General features: G+C 38.6%; 1 pseudogene; it reads left to right on the top strand.

Moving 5' to 3' along the window:
• The first annotated feature begins 11706 nt into the window (after positions 1-11706).
• LOC118758282 (V-type proton ATPase subunit e 1-like) lies at positions 11707-11915 on the top strand (annotated as a pseudogene).
• Positions 11916-14699: the final 2784 nt, after the last annotated feature.

Raw genomic sequence — 14699 nt, 5'->3', positions numbered from 1 at the left:
TGTAAGCTAATACTTGAATGCTTGACAATTTATTTTATTATGTAATTAGCAAAATAGATATGTGTACTAATGTTAATCCAATCCTGCATTTCTAGTGTCTGGGAATGTGTGATTATACTTCTGTGGGAGAACTAACTTCTCAGTGCTGGCCAACTTGTAAAAAACTTAGTGTGTGAGCTTAAACATCTAAATAAATAGCAAAATGCCATTGTAATTTAAAAATTGCAAGAGCAGAGCTTGGCACAATAGCCTATTGCCTAAATCCTTAACCTGCATGTGCCGGAATCCTGTATATGTACAGATTCTTGTCTTGGTTGATCTGCTTCCCTTCCAGCTCTCAGATTGTGACCTGGGAGCGCAATGAAGATGACTCAAAGTGGTGGGTCTCTGCAACCACATTGTAGACACAGCAGCTCCTGATTTGTGGCATTGGATTGATTTTGGAGTTAAGTTCCACCCTTAGGGGTCATATGGGCATTGAACTAGCAGGTGGAAGATCTTTCTGTCTGTATGTATACCTGCATTTCCAAGACAAATAAAATAAACCCTGTTTGTTACTTTCAATGTAGAAAACTGTCCACTTCAATTATTAAAGAGGTAAAAATATATTCATGCATAATGTAATTTTTTTCTTCAAATGCATTAAGAAAGTGTTTAAGTATTAAATTGCACTGTTTACACTAAAGAACAAAATCAGCAAAGTCAACCAGTAGAAAAATGACTTCTTTGGCAGTATAGATTGCTACTGAATTTTGTTGTTAGTAAAATCTTACTTATGGGTTTCTCCTGGAATCATCATTATAAATAAAGTTAAATGCAACACCACATCTAACTTATCATTTTTTCATAAGCTTAATTAAATTTGTTATTATAATTGCTGACTAAATTCAATAAAGAATGGGAAGTAAACACAATATAAAAATGGTTTAAAATCATGCTAAAAGATTCATCATTAAACTACAAGGCAATATGCAAATATTTATTTCAGTCTCCCTGAAAATTTGAATTTTATATATCTGTGAAGAATCTCCACAATTTCTTTAACTTCAACTATGCTGTGCTTCTAAAGGCAATTATGGTGAAAATGTGCATTATAATATCAAGCACCTGGAAAAAGGACATCTTCCATGCTTCTGCACTTATTTGGCAGCAAATAGAATAATAACATACACAAACAGAGAAGCATTTCCTAACCTATGTGTTTTCAAGAGGGACCTTCACTTTAACATCAATTTCTTCTGTTCTTAACCTCATTAGCTAGCATTTTGAATGAAGAAGGTGAGAGATAATATGTAGCATTCCTAACTAGGTAATTTTTTTCAATTTTCTTTTTACTATTATTACCTCCCATGTTAGAGTTTTTATGAGACAAAAGAATTCCCAAACATCTTTCTGCTTCTTACTTGGCCAGTTTCTTTCCTAACCATTTTATGGAAAAAACAAGCAAACAAGCAAACAAACAGGTAAACAACAGCAACAACAATAAACCATTAGCCCAGTATACAACTTTAGTAACAATTATAACTTCAGCATTCTGCTATTCAATTGTATTGTGTCATTGCAGGCATAGGCGGAGCACATGTCATTCCAACCCAGGCTGTTACAACAACTGGTCTACAGGAGGCAGGGATACTATGCCACAGCATTGAAGGCAAAGGCTGAGACAGGTGAGGGGAACACCTGTGGGCCTCATGTGAGCTAGATCGGGAAAGGGCCTGACTGGGTCGACTGTTTCGAATGGTGCAAGCAAAATTAGAGTTTGCAAGTGTTGGTAGGTCTTTGCCACATTATCAGATGGCAGAGACTGGCACTGGGGACAAATTCTGTTAAGTTAAATGCCAGAACCACCTAGAGAGTGCACAATCCAGAAGTTGGAGTGGTCTAGTAGGGAGATAGTGGGTATCTCCCTCGTGGGTAACTACTCCCACTGGAGAGCATGAAAAGCAGGACAGGGGCAGGGTTGCTATACAGAAAGGCACCTGCCAGTATGTGTGTGGGCTGGATAGTGTGCTGGTTGGGTCAAACAAAGCTTCAATGCCCACTGATAAGTGCCAGAGCTAAATGGGAGGAGGAACAGAGTGAACAAGCCTGTGGTACACACTCACATGCATGGAAACTAGGGAAGGAAGCAGATCTGGTGGGAGTTATGGGGAGTTGCCCTGACTAGGCTGCAACTCCAACTGATTTGTGTGAGGACTGAGTGCAAAGTGGGTAGGCTAGAGTTGAATCACAATACCCACTGGTCCAAGTGGATGACAAGGCTGAAAGCAGAACTGACCCAGAGGAGACAGGTCACAACAAGCAGGGCCATGAGATTAACACACACCCCAGAAAACCATATCTGGGGGAAGATTCTGTGGGGGAGGTGTGGGCCAAACCTTATGGAAATTCTAGACCCACAGGTTACTTCAGGAGATGGAGTCAAGGTGGACTAAGCTAGGTGTGACTGGGGAGCCTGCCATTAACCACAGATTGGAAAACAATGGCAGTCTGGACGAGTTGGGGCAGCAGCGCTTGAGTGTTCATCCTGAGGGGCGTGTGGGGTGGGCAGGACTGCAGCATTCACCAGCTCATGCAAAGCCAAAAGGAGGGCCAGACTGTGCCAGGCACTGGCCTAAAACCCAGTGGCATGTATGAGAACTAGGTCTGGGGGGGTCAGGGGAAGAAACTTGGGAAGCTCCCCTGGTGGGTTATAGCTCCCACTGGTGAACAGGTGGTCCAGATCTGGGGTTGGACAGACTCAGCAGAGTAGCACCAATGGCTCATCAATGTATGAAAAGGCGATGGAACAAGTGCACCAGGCAGTACTGAACAAACTTTAGTTCACAAGTAAGATTGGAAACCAGGGTGGAGCACACGACATGCCCAGCTAGGCTTTTGCACCAACTGGTCTGCATGATCCACAGATGCTGAGTCACAGTGTCTAAGGCAGGGGTCATGACAGGTGAGGGGCTGTGCCAAGCTGAGTCAGAGCAACCACTGGCATGTTTGCAATCTATGGCTGTGAACAGGCCCGGTTGGCGGGCCTAGCTGGGTGAAGGTTTCCACCAAGGGGTGCACGAGCTGGAATGGGACTAGGTTCTGGTCAGGATACATTTGTGGCCTCCCTTGGCACAAGTATGCACTGGGACAAGACGCACCAGGCCAGGCCAGACTGCAACACCTTCTTGTGTTCTGCAGGACCAGGGTAGATGTGGGACAGACTAGGCTAAGTTGCAACCCAACTGAGCCATATATGAGCTATATGTGGGTATGGATGAGCCATGGCTAGGCTGAAACAACCCAAAAACCAGAATGAGTTGAAGGCCAGTTAGGGAAAGCCACTGGTCCTGCTAGGACAGAAGGCAAACTGAGCAGGGTTGGCTCATGAACTGACTGGTATGCTTGAAAGCTGCCACTTGGAGGGGTTCTGATGGAGAAGCCCGGGCAACTCCTCTGGCAAGACACAGACCCTACAGGTTAGCTCAAGAGGCATTGAAGGAAACAGCCAAGAGGTCATGGAAAGTATCCCGCTGGCATAAATTTGGCATGGGTCGGGGGCAGATCAAGTTGAATCAGTTTGCGTCATCCTCTAGCAAATCCGAATGCCAAAACAGAGTGTGGGTCGAGCCGGTTCGGTTGTGACAAAAGCAGTACACAACACGGAATGCCAAGGTGAGGTTGCCTGAACCAGATGTGACTGCAGCACCCAACCAGCACACACAAGAGCCAGGAAGGGAGGGGCAGAAGCAGCAGGGGAATATGGGGTGGTTCCCTTGCTGAGCAGCTACTCCTACTGGAGAGCATGAGCTGGGATGGGGGTAGACCCAACTAGGCAGGGCTAAAACACCTATGTGCCTCATGTGGACCAGACCAGGGAAAAATCAGGCTGGGCTGATTATTCCTGCTGTTGCAAAAAAATTTGAGTGGGTGAGGGTTGTTGGGGCTTAGTCACAGATTCAGCTGGCAGAAGTTGGCACTGGGGCTAGTTCTGTCACGTTAAACCACAGAACCACCTGGAGAGTGCATAATCCTGGAGTGGGAGAGGCCTGGGAGGGAAACAGTGGGCTCCTCCCTCTTGGGTTACCACCCGTTATGGGTGGTCACGAAAACTAGGACAGGGGCTTGAGCAGCTAGACAGAGCCACCGAACAACATCTGTGAAGGCTGGATAGTTGATCTGGTTAGATGGAACAAGGTTTTAATACTAATTGTCATGTATAAGAGCAAAAGGGAATGTGAAACAGACTGGACAAGTCTGCCACACATACTGGCAACCCAAGGTAGGAGGCGGGCCTGGTGGCTGTTATTGTGGGTTACTCTGACTAGGCTGAAGCTCCCACTGGTTTATGAGAGGGTCAAGTATATGCTGTGCAGAACCAAGTTGGACTGCAAACACCCATTGGTTCCAGTGGAAGGCAGGGATGGAGACAGAACCAGCCCAGAAACTGCAACCACCAGCCAATCTGGGTGATGGACTGTACTGGCCCCTGTGCTTGCTAGTACATACAAGAATCTGGTCAGGGAACACCTCAGACAAAGCTTCTTTGGGAATCCCCCCAACTGAGCTTTTGGACTCAGAACACTAACCATCAAATGACAGAGGACAGAACAAGTCAATCAACCACCTCAACTATATGTTGGCAATGAAAATACTGGGCAAGCGGAGATGCTATGGTGGAGTTTGTCGATCAGTGGAATCTCCAACAACCGCATTGTGATTGGAGTGGTGAGAACAGCAGCAATTCAGAACTGTTGAATTATCAGAACCACTTGAGAAAGACCCTCAGAGCATGCCCTACATCAGGGACCTGGGGTCGGTGGGAGACTGAGTGGGGTTTCTCCCTTAAAATCTCTTTTTACATCAAATATATTAAGGAAACAGTACGGAACTAATTGTCTTACCCATCTTCCTGTAGTGCTTGAACTTTTTTCCCTAATTATGTCAAGATGGTCAAAAATAATAAATTTTAAAAAAGTGTACTGGGCCAAGGGAAATCATAATAGTTTGTGGTCTCTAATTTTAACTGCTAAGAGTTTGCCAATTTGTTTACAGAGGTAATGGAATACTTCTATGTTATTGATGCTCCATTTTATACTGGAGATATAAAAGTTGTAGATATCTATGTACCATCTATTCACAAAATATCTTAAAAAAAGAATCTAGCAGAGTTCTATCTGCTCAATAATTGTCCATGTAGGTAATTAATATTTTGTCTTAATTATCTAACTTGATGAGCACAGGTCATGAAAGTCATCCACTGCTTATTGTTGGAATAAGTTCCTACTCTCTGCTTGATAACACTTTGTTTTGCAGGTCTGATTGTTTTTTTGATATATCTGTGTTTATGACTGATTTTTACTTTTACTTGCCAATGCAAAGATTTTTCTCCATATGATGCCTTTTTCATCTAATTTTATAATATTTCCATCATGTCAATAGATATTTATATGTGTTGACTATCTTGTTCTGAGTAGTATGGTGATTTTTATCCATTCCTTTGAAATCAGTTTTCTGGTTGGTGATTTTAATCCATTTTCATTCTCAATTGCTGTTGACAAGAACTAAAACTTTCATTTTGCTTACTGATTAATGATTCTGCTGACCTATTGGAATTCATTATTAATCTATTCATCAGTAATCTGTATTTTGAGTTTAAATCTTACTCGGATGCTCATTGGAATTTCTATTAAGTCTGGTCTGATTTTGGTGAATTCTCAAGTTTGTGTATATGTGCAAAGTACTTTATTTCTACTTCACTATTAAAATGAAACTTCAGTGGGCAAAATATCCTTGATATGTATTTTTAAAGTACTGGATGTATATATCCAGTATATTTATACCATAGACCCGTGTGTTTTGAATCTTAATGTTTTTTTCTTTATATGCATATTAATATTCCCCATGCTTTTCAGGATCTTCTTGACATTAATGTTTGAAATTTACAGAACAATATGTCTTGGAAAAGAATTTTCATTGAAACTGCAGTTTCTTTGAGTTCTAGATTTATGTGGCTAGGATGATGTTCCATTTCATACCTGGGAACTTTCCACAATCTCATTCAACAGATTATATATATTTTGTATTTGTTCCCCTTCCGCTTATGTCTATTACAACATCCATCATGTAGTGCTATCCCATATTTCACTTAGACCTGTGACATTTATTTTTGCTCTTTGCTTTGGCTGACGCAGGTATTTCAAAATGGCGTTCCTCCTAAACACACATTGTGTTTTCTCAGGAATGTCCTTCTTTTAAGACATTCAGTCCCCTGTTTAATTGACTGACTTGACAAGCTGTCAAAGTCTTACCAAGGTATCTTTTCTTCTGTTTCTTTCTTTCTTCTTCTTCCTTTTCATCCTCCTCCTCCTCTTCCCTTTCACCATCCTCTCCCTCTTCTTCTGTCTGGCTCTTGCTATTCAGCTCAATTATCTTTTTTTTCTTTTTCATTTTCCTCTGTTTCTGATTTTCTCATTTATTTCACCCTCTGTATTCTCTTGTAACTCACTGAATTTCCTTACACTAGCTATTTTGCATCATGTAACTGTCATTTCATAGAGATGGTGAAGTATTTTGGAACACTCGTGCTGCCTTACTTCTGCTTCGTGTGTCTTCATCATAGTCTGATCAACTGATCTACATGTTCATTCTTCTAGAGGGAGTTGATTTTATGGTTAATGGGTATATGGCTGAACTGCAGGGCAGGGTCTCCAGAAGCATGCTATGCAAGAATTTCCTTATACTTTCTTGTATTTCTGGGATATTTTCCAACAAGCCTTTGTTAGAGTCCAGGCTAAAGCCCCCAGACATCAGGGTGTGAGCTAGTCAACCCCCAGAGAACCACATAGAGTCTCACTGGTAATGCAAACACCAAACACAGTTTATTGTGTCAGCATGCTGGGGCCAGACTGCACTTGGGGCACACAGGCAAGCCAAGCAGGGAAGTCGGACCCTGAATGAGCCCAAGACAGAAGATTATATAGGCACTTTTGGGGTGGGTGATGCATTAAAAGTAACAACCTTAGACATGTTAATTTTTATGGCCTTCAGGCTCAGGGAGCCTGTTCTGTTTCCATACTCACTATCTTTTTGACTCATCCCATTCTCACACCCTTATCTTCCTCCTGTTCCTGGAACCAGAGAATTGAGCCCTTGCCCCTACTCCCCCGCACCTGGGTTCACAAAGTTGCAAGGCAGCAAAGAAGAGATTTATTGCTAAAGTGGAATCCTCCTGAAGTCTAGCCTAGAAAAGTAGCAGTTCCTTTAGCACAAGGGAATCTCACACAAAACATTTTGTTCTATCATTCTAACAATACTATCTTAGCATTTACCTATTTTATAGCATCTTTTGCTACAACTACATCTTTCTCAGGTTCCCTAAAGCTTTCCTCTGGCACATAATGAATATCAGATCACAAATTTAGATTTTGGCTGTATATGAACGAAGTAATTATCTTCTATTTTGCTTAAAAATCTAATTCCATATCATGCTTTACGGAAAAGTCAGTTTTTTCTCCCTGGAGACTGATTTCAGTTTGTTTATCACTATTAATTTGCTGATATTTTCTATTTTCTAGCCTTCTTTTTTATGGTACTTAAATCTTGATATATATATATATACATATATATATATATATTCTTTTTTATGGTACTTAAATCTTGATATATATATATATATATATATATATATATATATATATATATATATATATATATATATGTATATATATATTTGTCAATTCCATAGAATTTTGCTAATGGCTATTTGGTAACATGCCATGAAGTCTGGTGTTACGCATCCATTAAATTTTCATTGTATAAGAATGGTTTTATTCTTCTTAATGTCTTGTGTTCCATATGTGCTTAAAAGCATCAGAGAAAAAAGAATTGGGCCAGCACAGTGTCCTAATGGCTAAAGACATTTCCTTGCATGCACTTGGAACCTGTGGGCATTGTTCCTATCTGGCTACTGCATTTCACAATAGCTCCCTGCCCGTGCCTGGGAAAGCAGTAGATGATGGTCTGAAGCCTTGAGTCTCTGAACAACTATGGGACACAGAGGAAGTTTCTTGTTGCTGTATTGGAATCAGCTCATATCTGGCCAGTGAATGAATATTTCTCTCTCTCCTTCTCTCTATTAATCTGTCTTTCCAATTAAAATAAATAAATCTTTTCCAATAAGAAAGAAAAGAGAAAGTAAAAAAGAAGGAAACGAGGAAAGAAACAAGGAAAGAAAGAGAAAGAAATGAAAAAGAAAAGATTTAGACAGCTTGAGATGGAACCAGAGAGATGTGAACTGGGAACCTTAGGACAGCAGCATCCCCAGGTGATGCCCCATGACAGAATCTGCATTTAGGTAAGACAAAGCCCTGTGACAGAGCCAAGCATGGATAGTGTCAGACTGGCTAATGTTTCTCCAGCTGTTTAATCATGTCTTTATCCTGTTCCACCATCCTGATTCCTTCTTATGTTCTCATATTTTTACAAGATTCTCGCAACTATGGAAGGTTCCAGAGAGGTTGGTAGTATGGGATTAAGAACAGAATAGTGAAATAATATCAAGACTTAGTTGGATGTTTGTAGTATTTTTGGATATTTATGAACCAGACTCAAAGGGCAAAGTTATTCTCTTATACATTAGCCTACTACTCTTTAGTTGAAAGTCACACCCTGTGTTTCATTGCCAGAATAAGTCCACAGAAGGTATATATTCAGGATGACTCCAATGTCACAAATAACAGGGAATCCTTCATTGCCAGGGGAACAGTTTCAGGTCCTCCTAAGGCTTGTCACAAGGCAGTATGTTAGCACTGACTTGATACCACTGAACACACAGCCAATGAAATCTACATATAATTATTCTACTCTCCACCAATAAAAAAACAATTTTCAAAAGGGCTATGTAACGAACATTACAAAACGCTTACAAAATTAGAGAAAGCTTACAAAAGTGACAGAATGCTTACAGAAAATTAGTTACAAAGGTCCATAAAATAATTAAAGCATCTGGACAAAATGTGTTGAAGTTATTAACTTCATATATGCACTACAAACAAAAATTCACTTTGGAAGCAGGATACTTTGGTAGCAAGTTGTGAAACAAATCATATTACTTTGGATATCTCTATGTGTAGTATAAAAACACACCCTGCTACAGCATCTCATTTGATACTCCTCCATCTTACTTCATTTGAACTTACAAGAATATTACACTGACAAAATCAAAAGGGCATTACAGAAACTAGCATGTTCCAATTCACCTCACTATCTCAGAACACTATGGCTTCATACATTTGTTTGCCATGAAATATTAGGAAAGAGAAATACTCTGTTGTGTCTTCAAATCTTCACATTTTCCAGGTATAACAAGTTCTATTTCAAAAACTGTATGCAGTATGACACCTGTTACTAGCTAATATATACTAGTTACAGATTTTAAGTGGATTCTCAATGGAAGTTAATCTGCTACTAAAATCAAATTTATGTATGCCCATCCAAATTAATGAGACTTCCATGTACATTTAAAGGTTGTTGCCACAAACATTGCAGAAATTAGTTCAATGTGGATTTTTTTTTTTTTAGAACTTTGCATTTTCTTTTATTAGCAACTTTGGAGAAAAAAATTCCAGGAAATCTGAAGCAGTCCACCAGATGAGTTACAATTTTGAACAAAGAAATTTGCTTTTGGAAAACATTGATCACAAGGGCTCCAGCCACCGCTGATCATCATACGGAGCAGAAGCATACAAAAAGCAAAAGATTCTATGTAATTTAAGATTACTTTGGTAATATTTCTAAGTCTTCTTTACCAAGTGGTATGATAGTAAACATTCTACCCTTCTGAGATAGAGTCTGAATAGCACATCATATGTTCAATATTGAGGTAATATCAATGTATCATGATTATATTTTGTTTTCAAAATAAATACTGTGCAGATATATGACAAACAAATTAATAGCAATTCAAAATTAATAGCAATTATAGTCAGAAAGATTAGTTATAGGTAAAAGAGAAAGCTTTTCACTGACGCGGGAAAATGCATGTGGATCTCAATTCTCCTCTTTGTTAGTTGTATGAACCATGGATGAGTAACCTTAACTCTCAAACCCAATGGAGCATACTAATAATATCCACCTCATTTATAAACTGGTACGGTGAAGTCAAACATAGCTAGATGAGTATTTTAAATGAAATATGTCAAATAATAGGACTAAATAAATAAATGACCACTTTTCTGCATTAAATTATTCCTAGTTTTGCCTTTAATAATCAACAACTACTATCCAAGAGCAGAAGTGTATTTATGGGAAATTAGTGTGTTCAAACCTGGATACATAGTGAGCATCCACTGATGCTGACTGTAAAATATATGAGAAAAGACAGACAGGAAATTGCATACCCAGAGAACCAACGGTGCACTATTTTCAGTAGAAAGGTGACAGAATTGAACAGAGTCTTAGTGGGACAATGAGAAAAGAGGACAGAGACCTTGCTGCAGAAGGCTGCATGGTGCAGCCAGCTGCTCTTTGGGAATTGCCTCCATCCCAATTCAAGGCAGAGAGAAATTTATGCAATCCCTGACCACAAGCAGTTAAAACTGAGGGATAATTCCTTAAACCCCCACTTAAGTTAACAGCAGCTTAGGGAGCCACAGCGTCTGAGTGATTAGTTAGCACTCAGGAAGCATGAGTGAACACAAGGCACAGGGAAGCCACATCACCTCCCCAGTCAGTACTGCCAAGTGCCAAACTTGATTCCATCAGTGTAGTGTGCAGTCATGCAGCTGATCACTGTACCACTGCTACCAGAAGCAACCAAAAGCACAGTCAGGAGAACTTGTGGGGCAGAGAACAGACCCCCCTTGCATCCTGCAACTAGGGGAGTTTGGGGATTATAACACAGCACTGGGCTAACTCACTCTACGTGATCCAACAGAGTTCTCTTCAATTTCTTGCTAGTAACACTAGCAACAACTAAGTGAAAAAAAAATCCAATTCCTACCTGAGAAAGTAACCTTCACCCTTCCTATTAATTCTAGGGTTATAACTTAACAACACCCTTGTATTCCTTCTTGGAACTAGAAACAATTTCAACTATGCCTTGCTGAACAAGCAGTGTTGATGTTGGTTTTATTGTTTATAGAGTCATCCATACTCACTGCAGCATCTGTAATGTTCTATCAGCACTGCTCTGCTTCAAGCAGAAGACAGTCACTAAACATAAAAACTACCTGACTCCCAACCTAGGAAATTTTAATAACAATGCCCTGTACACTGCAATGCCAAAATCATTGCAAGCAGTACTGACTTCCTCAAATCTACTGGGACCCACAAAGGAACTTGCCTATATTCTGCCATTCTGGGCTAATAGCTACCAGTGCAAAATATCCTATATCTGTACAATCACCTAGAGGACTAGAGTGCACTAGTTACATCTCTCATTCAGACCCAAGGAAGGGCCCATCCACTTTACATAGTCTCAGAGCTTCTGTTACTGAAATCCCTGATATCACAAGCCCAGCATCACTCAAGATCTCCATTGAAACTAAAGGAAAATCACTGTTGTGTTTCTCTTCACCAACAACAAGGTCCTCACAATCCCTGGACATGAAGTGTGGTTAAATCACAGAAGAAAGAGAAAATCTAAACAGACCAACAACTAAGCACAAAATTGACATAGTAATTAAAACCTATTAATCAAGAAAAAGACCATCTCTGTAAGCAACTATGGGTTATTGTGGTCTCATAGTGCCTCTCATTTAGATGTGTGTGTTCTGGGGCTAGAAGCCCTGACCAGGGAGTTGTCATCACCATGTTGGTGGCTTGGTCCTTTTGCTGCTATCTGTTTTGGTTGATTGTAATTCTGGCCCAACTCCCTTTTCAGGCCACGATTAGAAAATGAACTCATCTGTTATCTGAAATATCATTGGCATTGAGAAGAAGCTGTGCTACACAGAAGACATACTGTTACTGAGGTCACAAAAAGAATTTGTTCCTTATGAAAAACCACCTCAAGATATGGACCATTGCCTTCAACTCAAATATTTTGGGAATTAGCTGCATTAAACATTTATTATCACCTTTGAATGCCATATTCTCAGTCGCAGCCTTTTTTTCCCCTTTCCTCATTTTATACTTTTTTGTGAATCACATGCCTGCTCTACTTAAACTGGTGGGACTCCACAACTTGCCCACAACGTCTTCTGTTCTTCTGCAGAATGTCATTCTCCCCTTGCAATGTATATATTTGAAGATGGTCCAGCCATTTCACCACTTGGAATCTGCAAACTGACTGAAACTGCCCCAAGATAAATAAAACTTGGACAGACAGTAGGACAGCATATCTTGAGGGAAAATTTGTCCCAACGTTTTTACATCACATGATATTTTCAAATAAATTTGTATCTGCCATTTTTAGATAACCTATTTTTTCTATTTTCAATGAAAACAAGAAAACTTTAGGCGATGAAGGCTTTGATAACAAATGCTACGAAGAATTTAAATAGGAACTAACATCAATATTTTTCAAACTCTCCCAAATTATTGAATACAATAGATTCTTCCAAGCTATTTTTATGAGATTAACATCCCTCTGATATCAAGCTCAAAAACATAAAGGAAAACTACAGATCAATGTCCTCAATGAACATTTATGCAAGCATTGTCAACTAAATACTAATAAATTAAATTTCCAAATAAATCAATAGGATCAAACATCACAACTGATATTTTTCTGGAGATGATACAGTGCCTTCATATTTGCAAATCAATGAATGGCATAAATAACACTGAGAGAACGAAAGGCAAAAATCATATAATAATCTCAATAGATACAGGTAAAGCATTTGGTAAAATTCAACACCTCTTCATGATAAAAACTCTCCAAAATTGGGTTTAAAAGCAAATATTTGAAAACTATAAAAACTGTGTCAAATCAATGTACAGCAACATACTGCACCATACAGACATAATTATGTTTTTCGAGGAAATGGACCTGTATTGTTCTTTTGTGTGTTTCTTTGAGTTTGAAATAAAAATGATGTTGGCCTCTGAGAAAAAGTCTGGCTGAGTCCATGCTGTATAATATTTTGGAATTGTTTGAAAGTGTTAGAGTTATTTCCTATTGAAAGACAAAGTATACATTTCAGAACTCTTATTCAACTTTGTATCAGAATGTTAACAGATGCTTTCACTGAGTAAAAGGAAATAAAGGACACCAAAATTAGAGAGGAGGAAATTAAAATATCTACGTTTGTGATGACGTAACATTGTGCATGGAGAAACCTAAGAACTCCACAAATAGCTGTTAGAATCAATAAGCCAATTCCATGGAGTTGGAGGCTTAAAATAAAGATGCAAAAACCCAGAAGTTTATTTTATATACTGATGATTAATTCAATGACTGAAAAATCAAGAAATAAGTTTTATTCACAATAGTTATAAGAAATCAAATATGTAGCAATCAATTGGACAAAAATGTAAAAGATCTTTACAATGATAATTATAAAACATTGATGTAACAAATTTTCAAGTTCACATAAAAAATATTTCTTGCTCATGGATTAGAATAATCAAATCTTTAAAATCACCCTGTTACCTAAAACATTCTATAGATTCAATGCAGTCTCTATCAAAATATTAATGGCATTTTTACAGAATAAGAAAAAAATCCTAAAATTCTCATAGAATCACAAAAGACCTAAAATAGCCAAAATGATTGTGAAGTAAAGGAATGAAGTTGGAGACATCACAACATCTAACTTCAAAGTGTATTACAAAGCTACTGAAATAAAAATATTGCACTGGCATAAAAGCCAACATATACATCAATGGATATGTACGTAAATTAATCCATGTAAATACAACCGTTTGTTGACCAAAATGCTTAGGTTATTCATTAGAGAAAGGATAACCTCTTCAGTAAGTGGAGCTGATGAAACTAGATGTATACTAGAAGGAAATTATATTCCAACCTCTTGCCATATGCAAAAAACTCAGGATAGATCAAAGACCTAAATTCAAGATCAGAAACTATGAAGTTGTTAAAAGATGATATTCAAGAAACATTGCAGGACAATGATATAGTGCATAATTTCTTGGATAAGATCCAGACAAAAATGGTCAACAAAAGTAAAACTAAAGAAATGGAATTATAATCAACTAAGTAGATCTGCACATCAAAGGACACGAACTTAATCCAATTGTGGCATCAGATGGCTATGCAAACCTGAATAACAAAAGTATATCCATTTACATGAAAAAAAAAAGTATGGCAGTGGAGTAAATACCAAGTTCCAATTGGAGGATAAAGCTTTGAGCATGGAAGATAATACTAACTCTCAAATACAAGCACAAATTCATTCATTTTATGAGCCCACAAATATAAAGCGAACCCTAAATTGACCATTTGAAATGATTTTTGTACATGTTTTCATATCACATTAGCCTAAAGAAGTTGCCTCCCATGAATTTAAGCAGTTACAGAACTATGAGCAAATCTGAAATCAATACAGCTATGTAGTTGAGGTGAAGGGAGACATAAAAATAATTTTTCTATGTTATTGCTCCTTACACACTCTATTATTTTGTGAGCAATATAAAGAATAATGCCTACAGAAAGAAGTGTGTCTTGCTCAAAGGCAGTTCTCAAAAAGCCTCTACTTCACTTGTGAATACCAGAAATTATCAGTACAAAATGCAGTCTAGGTGTCAATAATAGA

Source organism: Ochotona princeps, chromosome Y, assembly GCF_030435755.1.
Source record: "Ochotona princeps isolate mOchPri1 chromosome Y, mOchPri1.hap1, whole genome shotgun sequence".
In the NCBI taxonomy this organism is placed as follows: Eukaryota; Metazoa; Chordata; class Mammalia; order Lagomorpha; family Ochotonidae; genus Ochotona; species Ochotona princeps.
This window is presented reverse-complemented; position numbering and strand designations above follow the sequence as displayed.